Raw genomic sequence first — 16,857 nt, 5'->3', positions numbered from 1 at the left:
AAAAGCTTTTGCACAGCAAAAGAAACAATTAACAGAGCTAAAAGACAGCCAACAGAGTGGGAGAAAATATTTGCAAAATACATATCTGACAAAGGACTAATATCCAGAATATATAAAGAACTCAACATATCTTATTTTTAAAAAATTTTTTCAATGATAGCCATCCCAATGGGTGTAAAGTGGTATTTCATTGTAGCTGTGATTTGCATTTCCCTGAAGATTAATGATGTTGAGCATCTTGCCAGGTGCTAATTGCCATTTATATATCTTCCTTAGAGTAATGTCTACTGAAGTTCTTTGCACATTTAAAAATATATATCTATATTTATTTTTATAATATAATTTAGTGTACATATACTTGGGGTACAAAGCTGACTTTCAATAGTTGTGTAAAATGTGTGATGGTCAGATCAGAATAGTTAGCTTATATGTCATTACAATACATACTCATTCTTTGTGTTTGATAAACAATTTCTCATTAACTTTTCTCCCTCTCCGTCTCCCCCTACCCTGTCCTTTTCCATTTCTAGTAACCACACTTCTTTTCTCTCCTTCTAAAAGTTCACCATATTATTGTGATTGTTGTTTCTTTCTTTCTTTCTCTCTGTCTTTGTTGTTTGTTTATGGATTCAGCTCCCACTTATGAGTAAGGACATACAGTATTTCTCTCTCTGTGTCTAGCTTATTTCATTTAACATAATTTTCTCCAGGCTCATCCATGTGGCTGCAAATGGCAGAATTTCATTCTCTTTTTATTACTAACTAGTATTCCATTGTGTATATATACCATATTTTTCTTATCCAGTCATGCATCAATGGACATTTAGGTTGGTTCCACAGCCTGGCTATGTTAAATAGAGCTGAAATAAACATGGGAGCGCAAGTATCCCTTCACCATGATGATTTCCAGTCCTCTGGACATATACTCAGCAGTGGGATTGCTGGATCATATGATAGTTCTATTTGTAGTTGTTTGAGGAACCTCCATACCGATCTCCATAGTGGCTGTATTAATTTACGGTCCCACCCACAGTGCAGAAGGGTTCCCCTTTCTCCACATCCTTGTCAGCATTTGTTATTTTCCATATTTTTTATGATAGCCAGTCTGACTAAGGTGAGGTGATATCTCAAGTGGTTATGATTTGCATTTCCCTGATGATCAATAATGTTGAACTTTTTTTGCATACCTGTTGACCATTTGCATGTCTTCCTTTGAGAAATGTCTATTGAGCTCTTTTACCCATTTTTTAGCTGAATTATTTGGTTTTTAACTGTAAAGTTGTTTGAGCTCTTTGTATATTGTGAATATTAATCCCTTGTCAGATGTGTAGTTTGCAAATATTTTCTCCCATTCTGTAGGATATCTGTTCATTCCGCTGATTGTTTCCTTTGCTGTGCAGAAGCTTTTTAGTTTGATATAATCCCATTTGTTTATTTTTTTATTTCATTGTTTGTGCTTTTGGGGTCTTATTCATGAAGTCTTTGCCTAGTCTTAGGCCTTGGAATGTTTCCCCTATGTTTTCTTCTAGGAGTTTTAAAGTTTCTGGTCTTATATTTAAGTCTTTAATCCATTGTGAGTTGATTTTGGTATATGGCGAGAAGTATGGATCAAGTTTCATTCTTCTACATATGGATATCTGGTATTCCCAGCGCCATTTATTGAATATGCTCTCCTTTCCCCATTATAAGGTCCTGGTGTCCTTGTCAAAGATCAGTTGGCTGTAAATATATAGGTTGATTTCTTTGTTCTCTATTCTATTCCATTGCTCCCAATGTCTGTTTTTCTGCTAGTACCATGCTGTTTAGGTTACTATGGATTTGTAATATAGTTTGAAGTCAGGAAGTGTAATGCCTCTGGCTTTTCTTTTTTTGCTGAGGATTGCTTTGGATATTACAGGGTAAAGTGTGATATTTCAATGCGTATAGAAAATTTGTAACAATATCAGTTAGGGTAGTAGGCACATCTATCACCACAGACAGTTATCATTACAGAAGAGATGCTTTTGCACATTTTTTAAATCAGGGTATTATGACTTTTTGTTGTTGAATTATAGGAGACCTTTATATATTCTGGAAATTAATTCCATTTCAGATATATGATTTTCAAATAGTTTCTCCTATTCCATATGTTTCTTTTTCACTATGTTGATAATGTCTTGTGATGGACAAATGTTTTTAATTTTGATGAAGTGCAATTTATTGATTTATTTTCTTGTTGACTGTACTTTTGGTGTCACATCCAAGAAATGACTGCAAATCCCATGCCATGAAGTTTTTTTATCTACGTTTTCTTCTCAGAGTTTTTTAGCTCTTGCATTCAGATCTTTGATCCATTTGAGTTAATTTTTGTATACGGAGTAAAGATCCAACCTTATCTTTTTGCATGTGTGTATCAAGTTTTCCCATCAGCATTTATTAAAAAGACTTCATTCTCCATGGAACAGCCTTGACAACACTTTCAAAAACCATTTGATTATACATGCAAAGATTTATTTATATGCTCTCTACTCTTTTCCATTGGTCTTTTTGTCTGTCTTCTGGTACTGCATAGGTTTGATTAGTATAGCTTTGTACTAAGTTTTGGAATTGGAAAGCATGAGACCTTTAACTTTGTTCTTTTTCAAGATTGTTTTGGCTGTACTGGGTCTCCTTAAATTTCATATGGTGTTATGATGGATTTTTCTGCTTCTGGGAAAAAAAAGTGCCACTGGAGTTTGATAGGGATTGCTCTGTAGATAACACTGTATAGTACTGACATTTTAACAATATGAAGTATTTCAATCCATGAACAAGAGATATCTGTCCATTTATTGGTATCTACATTTTTTCCTTTTCACTTTGGATGCCATTTACTCTTTTTCTTGCCTAATTACTTTTGCTAGGACTTCCAGTACTGTGTTAAATAGAAGTGGTGGATGTGGGCAAATTGTCATATTCTTGTTCTTAGAGGAAAATATTTTTTACTGTTAAGTATGATGTTAGCTTTGAGTATTCCATATGCAGGTTTTTTATTGAGTAACTTTCATCTATTCTTGGTTTTGTTAGTATTTTCATCATGAAAGTGTGATTAATTTTGTTGCATACATTTTTCTTCATTAGTTGAGATGACCATGTGTTTCATTAATAGGTTTTTGTATGTTAAATTTTCCTGCGGTCAAGGAGTAAATCAGACTTGATAATGGGTTGTAATCCTTTTTAACATGTTGTTGAATTTGGTCACCTAGTATTATGTTGACAATTTTCACATAATATTCATTAGAAATATTGTCCCATAGTTTTCTTTTAGTGTCTTTTTTTGACTTTATAGAATATAGAACTGATAGAATGCATTTAAATTTGTTACTTACCCTTCAATTTTTTGGAAGCATTTGAGGTGGGTTGATGTTAATTCTATAAATGTTAAGTAGAATTCACCAGTAAAACCACTGGGTCCTAGGCTTTTCTTTTTTGATTGGTTTTTCATTGTTGATTCAATCTACTTTCTTGTTATTGGTTTATTTTTTCATGGCTCAATCTTTGCAGGTTTTTCTAGGAATTTGTCTAATTTATCTAGTTTATCCAAATTGTTGGTTTACAATTGTCCATAGTAATCTCTTATATTTTTTTCTTTAAAATTTTTAGTAGTCTCCCTCTTTCACTTCTGATTTTAATTATTTGAGTTTTCTCCCTTTTTTTCCTATTCAGTCTTGCTTAAGGTTTGTCTGTTTTGTTGATTACTTTACAGAACCAACCCTTTTTTTGTTAATTTTTATATTGTTTTTTCTAATATATATATATATATACACACACACATATATTATTTACTTTTGTTCTAATCTCTATTGTTTTCTTCCTAATGCTAGGTTTACTCTTCTTTTTTCTAGTTTCTTAGGTGTAAATTTTGTTTGTTGATTTATAGTCTTTCTTCCTTACTAATGTAACATTTACACCTATAAAATTTCCTCATAGCACCACTTTCTCTGTATCTCAAAATCTTTGGTGTGTCATGTTTTTGTTTTCATTTTTCTTAAGATATTTTCTAATTTTTCTTGTGATTTCTTCTTTGATCCATTGGTTAAGATTATGTTCTTTAATTCCAAATATTTGTGGATTTTCCAGTTTTCCTTCTGCAATTCAATTTCAAGGTTTTTTCCATTATTATCAAAAAAGATACCTTGCATGTTTTTATTCTTTTAAATTTTATTGAGTTGTATTGTGACCTAACATATGGTCTATCCTGAATAATGTCCCATGTCTACTTGAGAAAAATGTGTTCTGTTGCTGTTGGGTGAATTTTATATGTATATACATTTGTTAGATCCAATTGGTCTATAATGCTGTTCATTTCCTCTATGTACTTATAGATCTTCTGTCTTTTTGTTCTATTACTGAAACTGGGGAATTGAGGCCTCCTACTGTTATTGTAGAGCTTTCTAACCAATTCTGTCTGCTGTAAATTTGTAACAAATTCATATATTTAGGAGCTCTGATGGTTGGTTCACATATGTTTGTAATTTTATAACTTTCTTGTGAGTCAACACTTTTATCATTATGTAGCATCCTTCTTTGTTTCTTGTGACAGTTTTTATCTTTAAGTCTACTTTGTCTAATATTAGTATAGCCACCCCTGCTCCATTTGGGTACTATTTGCATGAACTGTCTTGTTCCTTACTTTCATTTTAGACCTCTGTGTGTCTCTCATATACAGCATATAGTTTAATACTGTTTTTTAATCAATTCGGCCAAGGCATGCCTTTTCATTGGAAAGTTTTAATTCATGTACATTTAAAGTACCTACTAATAGGGAAGAACTTATTGCCATTTTTTTTTTTGTTTTCTCTTCTTTTATAGCATTTTTATTCCCCATTTTTCCTCTTCCAGCCTTTCTTTGTGTTCAGTTGATTTTTCATAGTGGCAGGTTTTGATTCCCTTCTCAATTCCTATTGTGTGTATTTTATAACAATTTGCTGTGCCGTTATCATGGAAATTGCATATAGCATTCTAAAGATTTACCAGTCTATTTTAAATGATGCCAACTTCTATCATATCAAAATACTCTACTCCACCTCTCCCATATTTATGTTATTGGTGTCACAAATTATATCTTTATATTTTGTCTACTTATTACCATAGATTTATATTTATTTTATGTTGTTGTCTTTAAAATCCTGTAGTAGAATAAACTAAACTTACCATAATTCTGCTTTTTATATTTGTTTGTGTATTTACCCTTACCAGAAATTGTTACACATTCATATGATTTCAACTTATTGTCTAGGATTTTTTCATTACAACTTGGACTACTTTTAAAATTTCTTGTAGGGCAAGGCTATTAGTAATGAACTCCTTTACCTGCTGTTTATCTGAGAACATATTCATTTCTCCCTCATTTTTGAATGATAGTTTAGACAGAAATGGAACTCTCAGCTGACTGATTTATTTTTCTTTCAGCACTTTATATCTTCCCATTGCCTTTTGTCTTCCAACTTTTCTGCTAAGAAATTCACTGAAAGTCTTATTGAGAATTCCCTGCATGAGACAAGTTGCTTTTCTCTTCTTGCTTTCAAGATTGTCTTTTTCTCTTTGACTTTCAACAGTTTGATTATAATGTTTCTTGGTGTAGGTTTTCAGCTATTATTTCTTCAAATATGTTTCTGCCCCTTTCTCTCTCTTCTTTTCCTTTTTCTAAGATTCCCACAATGCATATATTATTGGTCTACTTGATGTTGTCCCATAAGTCTCTTAGCCTCTGTTCACTTTTCTTCATTCTTTTTTGCTCCTCAGACTGAATAATTTTAAATGACCCGCCATCTAGTTTACTTACTCTTTTTTATGCCTCTCGAATCTCCTATTCAAACTCTGTAATGAGCTTTTCCACTCAGTCATTTTATTTTTCAGCTACAGAATTTCTATTTTATTTCTTCATATAAATTTTCTCCTTGTTGATGTTCCCATTTAGTTCATATATTATTTTCCTGAATTCTCTCCATTCTTCATGTTTTCCTTTTAACTTTAAGCATATGTAAGATAGTTGTTTTAATGTCTTTGTCTTATAAGTCAGATTCCTGTGTTTCTATAGGGCAGTTTCTGGAGCTTTATCTTGCTCTTTTGAATGGACCTTCTTTTCTTGTTTATCTGTATTACTTGTGATCCTTTGTTGAAAACTGAGTACTTGAGAAAACTGGCACCTTTTTAGATTGGTTTCATGCATGAGAAGTCCTTCACTAATTAGCAACTCATGTTCTGTGCCTGGGATCAGCCCAGCATAAAGGCTTGAGGTGTTCTCAGGCCTTTTCTGGTCTTGCACATTTTTGGACCTCTGTGTGTGTGTGGGGGGGGGGTGTATTTGTCTGTGTGTGTCTCTGTGTGTGTTTGTGTTTTCAATTCCCCAAATACATGGATACTTTTAAATGTCTAAATTTCCCTAATAGTTTGAACCCTGTTGATTTTCAGGACCTTAGCTAGTCTATTCTATTCCTTTATCAGTAATCTCTTGCTGTAGTTGTCTGCAATTCTGTAGTCTCCATAAAGCTTTCATGAGCCATGTGTGCTGCCTTCCACAACTTTTCCTACCCTGAGATCTGAGCTCTGCCATCTGACATAGAAATAGAAATAGATGACATAGAAATTAATTCCTTAGGCAGTACCCAGACAGTTTGATCATTGTGTATTAGGTCTGCTCTTTACTTTTAGGTAGGAAGAACGGAAGTGGGGTTGGGCCACTGCTTCCCCCAATCTGTATCACTTCATGCTGGGAGGATGTGGGACAAGGGCAAGTAAAACTTCAATTGGTTTTCTACTGATTTGAATCTGACTTTTTCTTGACTGGGCATTCACTTGGTTGCTGTGTATCTTGGACTGGTTTACAGAACTCTTATAAAGCACATGAAGGTCACTTTGAGTTGCCTGTGTTTAAAGATAAAGCCGATGTCTCCCTGCCCTTTATCCATATGCAAAAGCACAATACTGGAAATATATGTAATTACAACTGGAAAACACCGTGGAAATCTAGTGCATCCTTATTACTTTACAGAAGTGCTTTAACCTCTCTGGTTAAATTGTTAGATTGCAGCAACAGAAATGTTTTTCATACTTGTGGAGTTTGTAAAATTATGAAACCATTCATATTTTACCATTCATATTTATATCACTTTAAAGTCAAAAGTTTTCTATATCACATCGGGACAGTTGACAGAATTAAACTTCAAGTCAGTAGCTTCTACTTTTATTCATACAAGATTTCATCATGTGTACCAAATTCTAAGCACTTTGTATGTATGTGTGTGGGTGTGTGCATGTGTGTGTGTGTGTGTGTGTGTGGCTAAGAGTAATCATATTTTCTTTTTAGAAAGACCCAAAGAATTTAATAAGCCCAAATGTTGTTACAACAGCACTTCAAGAAACTGAGAAAAGGAGATTCCACTGAAAATTTTAATTGCCTATATAATTTATTGGTGCCTTCTGTAGACCACAAAAAGTTATAGACAGCACACAATGCACAAAAGTTTTGGTATATACCTGCCTGTCAGAGAATGTACACTCAAAAAACCCATACTTCTACTCAAAAAAGGTAAATGCAGTTTTGTTATTAAGTAATGGTACCTCAAGGCATTGAGTTATTTTCTTATGCCTATAAAAATATTTATGGTTCTATACCTAAGAACCAATATACCTATAGCATCCTTATAAGAGTCAATAGTGGACAAGACAAAATCACCTCTATAAAGTAAGTAGAAAGTATCAGTAGTTATTATATTTGGGAAAACATGATTTGATCAAAAGTGCAAACAAATTCAGGTAAAATAATTATCTTAGGGTGATATTAATACTTAAAACTATATTGGAGTGATAAATTCATGGGAAGATGAGGACAAAAAGTAAGATTGATATGGAGAATTCACATTGTTCTTTGCAGAATTATTCAAAGCAGACTAAAAGGATTATATGAATTAACACCATACCATACAAAATTAAATCTAGTACATAAGAAGCCATGAACTACAAAAATCACATCTGACTTCACAAAAAATCCATCTGAATTAGAAGTAAACCATGTAACTATATTTAGAGAAAAATAATACTCTAAGCACTTATAATAGTAATTTTCTTGTAAAGATCCAAATTAGAATTTTTCATTATGTATACTAGAGTCCATTTCTATAGCAGTTTGGGAGGCTTTTTGTTGAAACTTTATTTTATTTTATTTTGTTTGACATTATTTTATTGTTTTTTATTAAACCATAATTGATTATACATATCCGTGGGGTACAGAGTTGAGTATCAATACTTGTGTATAATATGTGATGATCAAATCAGGATAATTAACATATTCATCATTACAAAACGTAATCATTCTTGGTGTCCATTAACCAATTTCTTACTGACCTCGCTCCGCCTTCCCCTTCCCACCTCCAGTAACCACAGTTCTGATCTCTTCTTCTGAAATTTCAACATATTATTGATTGTTCTTCCTTCCTTCCTTCCTTCCTTCCTTCCTTCCTTCCTTCCTTCCTTCTTTTCTTTCTTTCTTTCTGCTTTCTTTCTCTCTCTCTCTGCCTCTCTCTCTCTCTTTCTCTCTCTCTCTCAGCTCCCATTTATGAGTGAGGACATGTGGTATTTCAATTTCTCTGTCTGCCTTATTTCACTTAAAATAATTTTCTTCAAGTTCATCCATGCTGCTGTGAATGGCAGAATTTCATTTTTTTTTTATGGTTGAGTAATATTCCATTGTGTATATATACAACATTTTTCTTATCCAGTCATCCATCAATGTATCTAAATATACAGAACTACATAAGATTAATCACAAAAAGTGTACATTTCATAAGGAAAAAATGTACAATACATAAAAATATTTTAAATAAGTCACATTCTTCTCTCATTATTATGCCAGCATTTTCCTAGCTTTACTTTGTGAACCCCAGAAATTGTGGAATTCTACATTAAAACAAAGGAGAGAGAGGGATTGGGCTACAGATTTTAGCTCTGTAAAGTGTTCACAATAAAAGTGGCCTTACAATGACTTAAAATGTTTATATCAATATAAATAAGCATTTACACATGCCACTAAAAAATATAAAGTCAATTTATATTTTCTTCTGATTTAGAAAAGTTTGTGGTACAGATTGCAAAATTAAATATTTTAAAACATATAATGAAATGTTTAACCTTATTTGCTGACATAATTACATTCCCAAATTTATGGATTTTTAAAATTCACATCTAAAATTTTCTTTAAATGGGAAAAAAGAAAACTTCACGCATACTTAGAAAATGTATAATACAATAGTTATAAAGTATTTAATTAGGTGTCAGATCTGGGTTCAAATCCCAGGTTAACTATTTACTAGTGATGTTACCTTGACCTGGTTGCTTTACATCTCAAAACACAATTTTCCTCAGTTATAAAATGAGAATAGTAATAGTGTCAACCTCACAGAATACAGGATAAAAAACTGTAATGCACTTAACATATTGTCTGCTATATATTAAGTACTCAGTGCAAGTTAGTTGCAGTTATTGTTTTTGTTAATATTATGTTTGGAATCAGTATTATTGCTGTTACTACCATTGCCTTCTTATTCTCATTTTCCTTGAGAGGAATTTGAGAAAATGGATAGTGCTTAAGTATAATTTTCAAAAAGTTAAAATGTGTTGATTATTTCCTTTGCTGTGCAGACACTTTTTAGTTTGGTACAATCCCATTTATTTATTTGTTTGTTTGTTTGTTTGTTTATTATGTATTTTGTTGCTTGTGCTTTGGGGCTCTTATTCATAAAGTCTTTGCCCAGTGTTACATCCTGAAGTGTTTTCCCTATGTTTTCCAATAATAGTTTTATAGTTTCAGGTCTTCTACTTAAGTTTTTATTACATCTTGAGTTGATTTTGGTTTGTGGTGAGAGGTGCAAGTGTATTTTCATTCTTCTGCATATGGATATCCAATTTCCCCAGCACCATTATTGAAGAGGCAGTCTTTTCCCCAGTGTATGTTCTTGTTGCCTTTGTTAAAGATCAATTGGCTGTAAGTATGTGGGTTGATTTCTGGGTTCTCTATTCTGTTCTATTGGTCCAAGTATCTGTTTTTTATGCCAGTACCATGTTGTTTTGGTTACTATTGCTTTGTAGTATAATTTGAAGTCAGGTAGTGCTATGCCTCCTGATTTGGCTATTCATGGTCTTTTGTTGTTCCATATGAATGTTAGGATTGTTTTTCTACTTCTGTGAAGAATGTCATTAGTATTTTGATATGGATTGCATTGAATCTGTAGATCACTTGAGGTACTATGGACATTTTCACAATGTTGATTCCTCTAATCCAAGAGAATGGAATATCTTTCCATCTTTTTGTGTCTTCTTTTTTATCTTTCAGTAGTGATTTGTAGTTCTTTTTGCAGAGATCTTTCACCTTCTTGGTTAAATAGATTCCTAGGTATTTTATGTTTTTGGTGACCATTGTAAATGGGCTTACTTTCTTGATTTTTCTTTCTGCTACTTATTGGGAAATGTAAATACAACTGATTTGAGAGTGTTGATTTTGTATCCTGCAACATTACTGAAATTATTAATCAGCTCTAGGAGTTTTTTATAGAATCCTTAGGTTTTTCTATATATATGATCATGTCATCTCCAATCAGGAACAGTTTGACTTCATCTTTTCCTATCTGGATGCTCTTTATTTCTTTCTCTTGCCTGGTTTATGTGGGTAGTACTTCCAGTACTATGTTAAATAGGAGTGGCGAGAGTGGGCATTCTTGTCTTGTTCCTGTTGTTCAAGGAAAAGCCTTCAGGTTTCCCCATTCAGTATGATATTGGTGGTGGACTTGTCATAAATGGCTTTATTGTGTTAAGATACTTTCCTTCTATACGTAATTTGCTGAGAGTCTTTATCACGAGGCAATGTTGAATTATGTTGAATGCTTTTTTGGCATCTATTGAGATAATCATATGTTTTTGTCCTTGATTTTGTTGACATGGTGCATCACAATTATTGATTTGTGTATGTTGAACCATCCTGTATCCCTGGGATGAATCCCACTTGATCATGTTCTATAATTTTTTGATGTGTTGCTATATTCTGATTGCTAAATTTTGTTGAGGATTTTTGCACCTCTGTTCATGAGAGATACTGGCCTATAGTTGTTTATGTTGTCATTGTTGTTGTATCTTTGTCTGGGTTTGGTATCAAGGTGATGCTTGTCTCATAGAATGAGTTTGGGAGAGTGGCCTCTGTTTCAATATTATACAATAGTTTGGAGAAAGTATTTGCAAACCATACATCCAGCAAGGGATTGATATCCAGAATATACGAGGAACTCAAACAACTATACAGTGAAAAAACAAATAACGCAATTAAAAAACGGGCAAAAGAGCTGAATAGACATTTTTCAAAGGAAGACATATAGATGGCTAACAAATACATACAAAAATACTCTACCTCACTAATCATCAGGAAAATGCAAATTAAAGCCACATTGAGATATCATCTCACCCCAGTTAGACTGGCCATAATCAAAAAGACTAAGAATAATAAATGCTGGCAAGCATGTGGAGAGAGGGGAACTCACTTACAGTGCTGGCAGGATTGTAAATTAGTACAGCCACTATGGAAAATAGTATGGAGGTTCTGAAACAACTACAGATATTTCTACCATATGATCCAGCAATCCCACTTTTAGGAACAGAAATCATCATGTTGAAGGGATACATGTATGACCATGTCTGGTATTTACAATAGCTCTATTTACAATAGCGAAGATATGGAACCAACCAGAATGTCCATCATCAGATAACTGGATAAGGAAAATGTGGTATATAGACACTGGGGAATACTACTCTGCAATAAAACAGAATGAAGTTCTGCCATTTGCAGCAACATGTACAAGCTTAGAGAAAATTATGTTAAGTCAAATAAGCCAGACACAGAGGAAAAAATACTACATGTCCTCACTCATAAGTGGGAGCTAAGAGAGAGAGAAGGAACAAAAGAAAAACCACAGTGTTGTTTTGGACTTGCAGTAACCCTTAACTAGGGTTACTGGGGTGGAGGCGAGGCAGAGAGGGCTTGGAGAGAGTTTGGCTGAGAGGCATAAGGAATAATTGCAATTTGTGGTAATGGTCATGCTGATAGTATTGATCTGATCATCATGTCTTGGGCACAGGTGGTAATGGTCAGCTTTGTACACTGTGAATATGCATAATCAATCAATCAATCAATAAATAAAATGGGGTAGACAAATAAGTTAAAATCATGATTTGAATACAAATACAAAATAAATGTGTCAGACATTCTATGTGACTTATTGATTAATAAAGTAACCCTAAGATATTAAAATCAGTTTAAAAGAGTGTTTGAAGAAAAGACATTTAGACAATTAGGAATATCAAAAAAAAATTTTTATTAAATACTAAGATAGTTAATATCATATAGGTAAATAAAATACAATCTTTGGGAATCATCATTTCTACCTAATGGAAATTAATTCTATCTCTGTCAGGCAAAATTCACTTGTGTTGTTATAGAAAAGAATCACGGGAAAACTCGGTTTTCTACAACTTAACTTCTACACAGGCAGAGTTGTAAAACAGCATTGTGACTTAGTGTGTTTGCAGTTTAATACCACGTGCTAGGTAATTTACAAAAAATAGAGACTTATTTAGCTCACAGTTCTGGAAGCTGGGGAGTCCAAAGTTGATGGGTCAGTATCTGGTGAGGGCCTTAGTGCTACAACACCCCATGGCATAAATGAGGAAGGGCAATTGAGTGCCTGTGAAAAAGGAAAGCATGGGGGGCCAGACTTATGTTCCAACAAGCCACTCTCTTGATAACTAACCCACTCCCACAATAGTCACATTAATCCATTTATGAGGGTTCTGCACTCATAAACTAATCATTTCTTAAAGGCCCCAACTATTAATACTGTTACAATGGCAATTAAGTTTCAACATGAGTTTTGGAAGTGAAAATTATTCAAAACATAGCATTCCACCCCTGTCCCCCCCAACTCCTCATGTCCTTCTCACATACATAATTCGTTCATTCCATCCCAGTAATCACAAAGTCTTAACTTGTTCGAGCATCAATTCTAAAGTCCAAATCCAGAGTCTCTTCTTAATTAGACATATATGAAACCCAAGGCATGATTCATCCTGAGGCAAATTTCTGCCAGCTGTGAGCCTGTGAAATCAAAACTAGTTGTCTTTCCACAATATATTTGTGGGACAGGCACAAAACAGACATTCCCATTCCAAAAGGGAGAAATAGGCAAGAGGAGAGTAATACCTGTTTCCAAGTAAGTCTAAAACCCAGCAGGGAAAACAATATTAAATCTTACACATGAAGAATGATCTCCTTTCACTATATGTCTTACATCTTGGGCACACTGGTGTGGGGGTTGGGCCCCCAAGTCCTTTGGCAGCCTCACTTTGCTTGGCTCAGTCCACACTTCAGCAACTCCAGGCTGGAATTTCATGCTGATAACCCTACAGTTCTGGGGTCTTAGAGGTGGTTCCACTTCTATGGCTCCACCAGGCATTGCTGTACCTAGTCAGGATTTTCTGTGGCAGCTCTGACCCCATGTTTCTGCTTGACATTGCTCTAGTAGGGGCTGTCTGTGGTGGCTCTACCTCTGTGGCAGGTTTCTTTATGGACTTGAGTAAAGGCCATCCTTATCATACAGTTGTAAAGGACTTGGTGGAACTGTGTCCATGTCTTTAGACTTTATGGAATGCAGAACTAAAGTGTAATGGACTAGGATATCTGGCAAGAGAAATGCCTAAGCAGCAAAGTATTCAGGCTTAAGAGTAATGAACTAGGATATCTGGCAAAAGAAATACCTAAGCAGCAAAGTACGGGCTTCCAGTGGTCCATAACATTCTTTGAAATCTAGGCAGAGAGAGCCATGCCTCCACAGCTCTTACAGTCTGCACATCTATAAAATTGGCACCATGTAGGTGCTTCCAAGGCACTTGCACCCTCTTGAGTGGTAGGTCGAGCCACAGCTGGTCCCACTTGAGCCACAACTAGGGCAGCCAGGTAGTGCTGCACCAGAATGCAGGAAGCAGAGTCTGAATGTGGCCCTGGGCAGCAGGTCTGTGGAAGGCATCACATGCCTGTCACCCAAAACCATTCTGCCCTCCTAGAGCTCTGGGACTGCAATGGGAGGGTCAGCCATGAAGACGTTTAAAATACCTTCAGAGTTTTTCTCCCATTGTCTTTATGAACAGCACATGGGTCCCTTCTATCCATGGTAATCAATTTAGCAAACAGTGGCTTGGTCGCACCCTTGGTTTTTTCTCCTGAACACACTTTTTCAATCTTTGCATAGCCAGGCTACAAATTTTCCAAATCTTTTCATTCTGCTTCTCTTTTAATTATAAATGGTGTCTTCAAATTATTTCTTTCCTTTCACCACCCAACAGCCTGAATACTTTGCTGCTTAGGTATTTCTTTTGCCAGATATCCTAGTTCATTACTCTTAAGTTCTGCATTCCATAAAGTCTTAGTACATGGACACAGTTCCACCAAGTTCTTTGCAACTGTACTATAAAGGTGACCTATACTCAAGTTTCCAATACTTTGCTCCTCATTTCCATCTGAGACCTCATCAGAATGGCCTTTACCATCTATATTTCTACAAACATTCTGTCATGAACACTTAAGTAATCTCTAAACAGATTTAGACTTTCCCTCCAGCTCTCATCTGCTTCTGAGCCCTCACCAATATCTTTTTTTGTTTGTTTGTTTTGTTTTGTTATGTTTTGTTTTTTTGCTAGCTGGTACAAGAAACCAATATCACTCTTAATGTTTCACTTGCAGCAATACAGGGTCTTTCTAGCACTCTGCCCCAAATTCTTCCCACCTCTACCTATTACCTGTTTTCAAAGCTGCCTCCACATTTTCAGATATTTGGTGTAGCAACACCCCCAGTTTTCAGTACTAATTTTCTGTCTTAGTCCATTTTCTGAATACGATGGACTAAGTAATTTATAAAGGATAGAGGTTTATTTAGGTTATGGCTTTGGAGGCTGAGAAGTCCAAAATTGATGGGGCAGCATCTGGTGAGGGCCTACCTGATATGTCATTCAATGGAAATAAAGTGGGAGAACAAGTAAGTGCATGTGAAAAAGGGGAGAATGAGGAGCCAGACTCAATTTATAACAAGCTGTTCTTAGGATAGTTAACTCACTCCCATGATAATGGCATCAATCCATTCTTGAGGCCTCTGCTCTGATGACATAATCACCTCTTAAAGGTCCCACCTCTTAATACTGTTACAATAGCAATTACATTTCAGCATGAGTTTTGGAAGAGACAAATTCAAATCCTAGCACTTTGTCAATAGAAAGTCAATGAAAGATACACATTCTATGAAATCAGATCCTAATTTTTGTCTTCAACAATTTCCTGACCCTATTTTCTGTTAAAACACTGATGACCTACCCAGTATCTTAGGAGTCTCTTATCCAATTACTTAAGATAATAATTTGAATTAAAGTTTTCTAAAACTATCACACTGGTTGGGTCAGGTATTATTATTTCTATAATGTTAATGAGAAAATTAAGGCAAAGAAGTTAAGGAATCATCTCTAATTACTCTAAGTGGGAGACTATGGCCATGACTTAGTCAAGAATATATCCATGACTTAGTCTTGACTTCACAGGCTCAATTTTATTTCCACCAGAATATGTATAGTTACATGCAAAATAAGGGAAGATGAAATAGCAAAAGAGAAACAAAAAGAGACAGAATTGATGTTATTTTAATTTGAATTTTACGTTGTGGCTAGGTTTTTTAAATAACTGCTGCTATGTACCTTTACAGATGATAACCATATTGCCAATTATTTCTTCTTCAAAAGATTCAATATTCCCCATGCTCTTCTTTTTAATCAAGCAGCATCCAGGTAATAAAAACTAGCCAGATTTTGAGCATTAGTTTTTATGCACATGCAGAGAAGTCTTGGGTCTTTGGATGAAAATCTGTAAGGAAATCTTTCTGTGAGTTTTGATTTACCATTCAAGTATGTGTGTACCCCTATTAGCTGAGAGCAGGCATCAATCAACAATATTTATTGGTTTGAAGACTCAGCTCAGCTAGAGCATATGGGTATTGATTTTCTGGTTCTGGGTTTTATTATAACATCAGTATTTAAAGTGATATACTATCTGACACTCTATAATGTGTAACAGGTACTGAGGTTGTCTTAATTATTGTTACTTTCAGATAGTATAAAAAATATTCCTGTAGTTAAGGCCAAGTTCAGATGAAGGCTGAGATCAGATGATTTAGAATATGACTGAAGAGATAAAAATAAGAGGGAGTGATAGAAATATAAGTAATTTAGTAGAAGTTGATAAATGAAGATATCTTTTGTAAAATAAATCTTTTTCATCATGCTTTTACAAATAAACCAATATAAAATTAGGGCATTTCCATGTATAATTATGTTTTCTTTATTTTTTGCCCTTTTTAAATTTTAGTTTTATCTATTATTTTTAAAATAAACTTCAAAGTTTAGGACAGAATTCCTGGAGAGGATGTTGATTAACAGTAATTCTTGAATTCTTTTTCATTTTGCTTACTAGAAAGGTTTGGGGATAAGGAGTCAAATTCAAATTAAAATAGAAAAAAATTCTAAGATTCTGTGAAGATGAATAAGCACTCTCAGAAGGGAAAAAGGCAGGATAAGACTATGATCATTATAACTGCAAATAGTATTAAAACCAGGGTACTACATTCCATAAAGCAAAGCTAAAACAAAAAGATAATTATATTCAGGTTTACTTTAAAATGTGAGCTCGCATATAAACAGCAACAAGCATCTCATGTACAACTTCAGTGAACAAAGAATAAGAGAAAAACAAAAGCTCTCCAACCA

The 16,857-nt window shown here is 34.2% G+C and overlaps 1 protein-coding gene across 2 annotated transcripts in view; it reads left to right on the top strand.

The window, feature by feature from the left end:
• The window catches only part of KLHL4 (kelch-like family member 4), a 119,657-nt gene that overhangs the window by 98,297 nt on the left and 4,503 nt on the right, over positions 1-16,857 (top strand). The window lies entirely within an intron of this gene.

This window comes from Galeopterus variegatus, unplaced genomic scaffold (genome assembly GCF_000696425.1).
Source record: "Galeopterus variegatus unplaced genomic scaffold, G_variegatus-3.0.2 Scaffold581, whole genome shotgun sequence".
In the NCBI taxonomy this organism is placed as follows: Eukaryota; Metazoa; Chordata; class Mammalia; order Dermoptera; family Cynocephalidae; genus Galeopterus; species Galeopterus variegatus.
The sequence above is the reverse complement of the archived record's forward strand: the minus strand, read 5'-3'. Positions and strand labels throughout refer to the sequence as shown.